Consider the following 5,615-nt stretch of genomic DNA (forward strand, 5'->3'; position numbering starts at 1 on the left):
GAGAGTAATTTGTGGGCTGACCTAGCGGGGTGACTTGATGAATGAACTTAAAGAGTCGACTTGGTGGGGTGACTTGATGAATGCACTTGAAGGGTCGACTTGGTGGGGTGACTCTATGAACGGACCTAAAGAGTTGACTTGGTGAGTGTACTTGGTGGGGTGACTCGGTGAAAGACTTAAAGAGTCAACTTGGTGAGAGTACTTGGTGGCTCGACTTTATGAGTAGACTTAAAGAGTCCACTTGGTGAGAGTGGGCCTAACGGGGGGATGTGGTGAGTGGGCCTAACGGGGCGAGTTGGTGGGGCAGCTTGGCGAGTGGTATTAGAGAGCCCACATGGTGAGGCGACTCGGCGAGTTGGTTCGTTGAGATGACATGGTGAGCTAACTTGGCGAGTCGACCTGGCGAGCGAACTTAAAGAGTCAACTTGGCAACGTACTCGAGTCAACTTGGTGAGGCGACCTGGCGAGTAGGCTCAAAGAGTCAACATGGTAAGGCGACTCATTTAGTCAACATGGTGAGGCGACTCATGGTGAGGAGCTATCCTTGAGGCGACTTGGTGGGCCTACTTGATTAGTCGACTTGGTGAGCCGACCTAACGAGCTGACATGATGAGCGGGCTTAAAGAGGCGACGACTTGGTGGGGTAACTCGGCAAGCCAACTTATCAAGGCGAGATGGTGAGTCGACTTGGTGAGCTGACTTGGTGAGCGCACTTAAAGAGTCAACTTTGTGAGGTGACTCGGCGAGTTAGCCCACTGATGCAACTTGGGTGGGTCGACCTGGCGAACGAAATTAAAGAGGCGACTTGGGCGGGCTGACCTGGTGAGCGAACTTAAAGAGTTGACTTGGCAACGTACTTGAACAACCAACTTGGTGAGCTGACATGGTGAGTGGGCTCAGAGAAGCAACTCGGTTGGGCAACTTGGCGAGCACACTTACTGGGGCAAGGTGGTAAAATGACTAGGTGATTCGACTTGGTGAGCTGACTTAGGGAGCTGACTTGGTGATTGAACTTAAGGGGTCGACTTGGTGAGGCAACCTGAATAGTCAACTCAGTGAGGTGACTTGGGGAGCCGACATGGTGAGCGGTCTTAAAGAAGAGGCGACCTGGTGGGGCAACCTGGTGAGGTGAGACGGTAAGTCATCTTGGTGAGCCGACTTGACGAGCTGTGAGTGGACTTAAAGAGTCAATTCTTGATTTGGTAAAGACCACATGTTTAGATGACTTGGTGAGCTGACCTGGCTAGAAAAATTGGCAAGCAAACTTATAGAATCAACTTGCTATCCCCAGCCAGGATCGCACGCCTGGGTCGACCCAACTTGGGTCACCCGACTAGGTCAACCCATCTCCGTCGCCCCAGCCTCGGGCGACCCGACTAGGTCACCAGAGTGGGTCGACGAGGGGAAAAAAAAAAAAAAAAAAAAAAAATCATGGGAGGCCCTGTACAGCAAAAAGCGCTAAATTTTGGGCATTACAAAAAAAAAAAAAAACAAGTTACCCACTTTTGGATCACGCACAAGTTTCAGTTCACGTATTACCGAGCCGACTCGAGGTGTTACGCCTAGCTAGCCAGATTTGAGGTAGGGTAGCCGAAATGATCCGATTTGGGAATTTTCTTTATAAAAAGAGATCATGATAGGCCTCGTAAGGCAAAAAAGAATGAAATTTTGGGAGTTCAAAAAAAAATGTTACTCGGTTTTGGATCACGCACAGGGCTCGGGTCACGTAGCATCGAGGTGCCCTAGGTGACATGATTCGAGCAAAAAGTCGACGGTGGCATGAGTCGTGCAAAAACATTGGAGGACATTAAGGCTCGAGGCACTTTGAGTCGAGGTTGCCGAGGTGGGTTGGGTTGAAAACTTTGGGCGTTAACTAAAAAGAAAAAGTTAACCACTTTTGGATCATCTACACGGCTCGGGGCACTTAGAATCAAGTCGAGCACGGTGACATGAGTCATGCAAAAAATTTGGAGATGACTCGAGTCGCGGCATCCAACTCTATTCAAGTTCAAAACTTTGGGACTTGACAAAAAAAAGAAAAAAGAAAAAGTTACCCGATTTTGGATCACGTAAGTGACTCGGGCCACTCAGAATCAAGGCGAGTACGATTACATGAGTCGAGCGAAAAAAAAATGGAGGCGGTTAAGGCTCGAGGCAATTCAAGTCGAGGTAGCTGAGTCGATTCGAAAACTTTGGCCGTTAGCCAGAAAAAGAGTTAATCGCTTTTGGATCACGTACATGACTTGGGGTGCATAGAATCAAGTCAAGCATGATGACATGAGTGGTTCAAAAAAATTGCAGGCGATTAAGGCTCGATGCGATTTGAGTTGGGGTTGCTGACATGATTCAGGTTGAAATCTTTGGGTGTTAACCAAAGAAGGAAGAAGTTAACCACTTTTGGATCACGTACATGACTCGGGGTACCAAGTCGAGCACGGTGACATGAGTCGCCGACACAATTTGGGTTGAAAACTTTGGGCGTTAACCCAAAAAAAGAGTTGACCACCTTTGGATGACGCACATGACTCGGCGCACTTAGAATCATGTCGAGCACGGTGACATGAGTCATGCAAAAAAATTGGAGGTGGTTAAGGCTCAACGCGATTCGAGTCGGGGTTCGGGTAATTGGGGCGATTCGTGTCGGGGTTGTCGACACGGTTCGAGTTGAAAACTTTGGGCATTAACCCCCAAAAAAAAAAAGGTTGACCTCTTTTGGACCACGTACATGACTCGGGGCACTTAGAATCAAGTCGAGCATGGTGACATGGGTTGTGCAAAAAATTTGGAGGCGATTCGAGTCGGGGTAGCCAACTCAATTTGAGTTCAAAACTTTGGGCGTTAACCAAAAAAATAAGTTGACCAGTTTTGGATCACATACATGAGTCGTCTGCCCTTGCGAAAATTACAAAACCCAGGGACCCGCCTGGAATTTGCAGTCGAAAGATTTTTCTGGCCTCACGAAAATTTACAAACCCCACCCGCTCGAAATTTGGACTTGGAAGTTTTTTCCGCCCTCGCGGAATTTACAAACCCCACCCACTCAAAATTTGGCACTTGGAAATTACGAAACCCCGCCTGCCTGGAATTTGGACTTGGAAGATTTTTCTGCCCTGATAGAAATTGCAAACCCGACCCACATGGAAAACTTTTTTGCACTTGCGGAAATCACAAAACCCCACCTGCGGGGGATTCGGCACTCGGGAGATTTTTTTGCCCTTTCAAAAATCGCAAACCCCTTCCGATGCCTCTAATCATTTGCTTTACCCGATAAAACTCGTACGTGAGCTCTAGCTATCCTGAGGGAAACTTTGGAGGAAACCAGCTACTAGACGGTTCGATTAGTCTTTCGCCCCTATACCCAAGTCAGACGAACAATTTGCACGTCAGTATCGCTGCAGGCCTCCACCAGAGTTTCCTCTGGCTACGCCCTACTCAGGCATAGTTCACCATCTTTTGGGTCCCAACAGGTGTGCTCGCACTCGAACCCTTCACAGAAGATCAGGGTCGGTCGGCGGTGCACCCCCCGAGAGGGGATCTCGCCAATCAGCTTCCTTGTGCCTCGCGGGTTTTCCCAACCCGCCAACTCACACACATGTTAGACTCCTTGGTCCGTGTTTCAAGACGGGTCAGATGGAAAGCCTGCTAGCCAGTGCCATGAGCGCACAGGTGCCCGAGAGCCCGCTGTAAAGGCGCACGCTTCGCTCCTCGACCGCCGCGATGGAAGTATTTGTGCGACCAGAAGGTCGCGCTTATGCCGCTGCGACAACCCGCGCTGGCACGTCCCTCAAACTGAGCGGCGAACTAGCTCACACCATTCCGCATCCGACCGGGGCACATTGCCGGCCTCCATTTGCTTCCCTCCCAGCAATTTCAAGCACTCTTTAACTCTATTTTCAAAGTCCTTTTCATCTTTCCCTCGCGGTACTTATTCGCTATCGGTCTCTCGCCCGTATTTAGCCTTGGACGGAATTTACCACTCGATTAGGGCTGCATTCCCAAACAACCTGACTCGCCGACAGTGCCTCGTGGTGCGACAGGGTCTGGGACCGACGGGGCTCTCACCCTCTCCGGCGCCCCCTTCTAGGGGACTTGGGCCAGGTCTGTTGCTGAGGATGCTTCTACAGACTATAATTCGATAGGCGTGGCCATTGATTTTCATGCTGGGCTCTTCCCAGTTCGCTCGCCGTTACTAGGGGAATCCTGGTAAGTTTCTTTTCCTCCACTTATTGATATGCTTAAACTCAGCGGGTACTCACGCCTGACTTGGGGACGCGGTAGAGATGCAGTAATGCCTGCACTGCGGCAGGCCGCTGAGCCTAGAATAAAGTTCCTCGCGAGGAATCGTTCGATCAGCGCAAACCAACGTCGGCCTTTGCGAGCCACTGCTCGTCGCGACGGATCGACGGACCTTGTGCTCATTTTAGACGACCGCGCGCCACTTGCGGACACGGACGGCCATCTCCGCTCCTCACTGGGGAGGGAAAAATTTTGTAGTGCAACGCCCAAGCAGACGTGCCCTTGGTCGAGGCCTCGGGCGCAACTTGCATTCAAAGACTTGATGATTCACGAGATTCTGCAATTGACACTAAGTATAGCATTTCGCTACATTCTTCATCATGGCGAGAGCCGAGATATCCGTTGTTGAGAGTCATGATTTTGTTTTTTTTTTGCCTTTCGGCGACCCAAGCATGCAAGGCGCTGGCTCGCGCTTCATTCTTTGGATTTCTAAGGTGCGCGATGCACCCATGTGTTGTTGGGTGTTGACACATCCCGAACCCCGAGCACCCAATGGGTGCGACAAGGAACGTTGTGGTGTGTCCCCGCCCCATCCCCTCGCAAAGGTGGGAGGCGACGCATGGGAGAGCCGTGTCAGCGGATGGGGCCCCTGCCCCACAAATCATGCGAGTGTACCTATCCTAAACACAGAATGCTCCAAGCGACAAGTCAAAACACCTGGGCAAGGCAACGGGGGGTTGCGGCAGTCCCGACTTGCCACCGTCGAAACGACAGATCCCTGGCACAGCGCCGCGCACGCGATCAGACCGTGAAATCTCAACGGGGGATGAGGCCCGGACCCCCTCTAAATTGCAACCGAGCAGAGACCTCTCACTCCAATGGGGATGTCATTCGATGTGACCCTCGACCTCGACGGTGCTAGACCTATAGCTTGGCCATCCAGCACATCGTAGCAGGGCCGAGTGTCCGCACATCGCCGAGATTTCAAGGGTTGGGAGGAGGCCAGCTCCATCCCCTACACGATTTAGGGTCTCGAACCGACAATGATCCTACCGCAGGTTCACCTACGGTAACCTTGTTACGACTTCTCCTTCCTCTAAATGATAAGGTTCAGTGAACTTCTCACGACCTCGCCGATAGGAACCGCCGTCGTCGCCACGATCTGAACACTTCACCGAATCATTCAATCAGTAGGAGCGATGGGAAGTGTGTACAAAGGGTAGGGACATAGTCAACGTGAGCTGATGACTCGCGCTTACTAGGAATTCCTCGTTGAAGATCAATAATTGCAATGGTCTATCCCCATCACGATGCAATTTGGCAAGATTTCCCAAACATTTCAGGCTAGGGAGAGAAACTTGTTGGTTGCATCAGTGTAG

General features: G+C 51.0%; 2 non-coding genes across 2 annotated transcripts in view; both read right to left on the reverse strand.

The window, feature by feature from the left end:
• Window positions 1-4,496: 4,496 nt before the first annotated feature.
• Window positions 4,497-4,650, reverse strand: LOC149548564 (5.8S ribosomal RNA). The gene has a single exon (XR_016354981.1). It is a non-coding gene; the product is annotated as a 5.8S ribosomal RNA (ribosomal RNA).
• A 627-nt stretch (window positions 4,651-5,277) lies between these two features.
• Window positions 5,278-5,615, reverse strand: part of LOC149548565 (18S ribosomal RNA) — a 1,811-nt gene continuing 1,473 nt past the window's right edge. Inside the window, exon 1 of the ribosomal RNA XR_016354733.1 lies at window positions 5,278-5,615. This exon is cut by the window's right edge and continues 1,473 nt beyond it. This is a non-coding gene — a ribosomal RNA (18S ribosomal RNA).

This window comes from Cupressus sempervirens, chromosome 7 (assembly GCF_028749045.1).
Source record: "Cupressus sempervirens isolate cs-2001-9-10 chromosome 7, ASM2874904v1, whole genome shotgun sequence".
Lineage (NCBI taxonomy): Eukaryota > Viridiplantae > Streptophyta > Pinopsida > Cupressales > Cupressaceae > Cupressus > Cupressus sempervirens.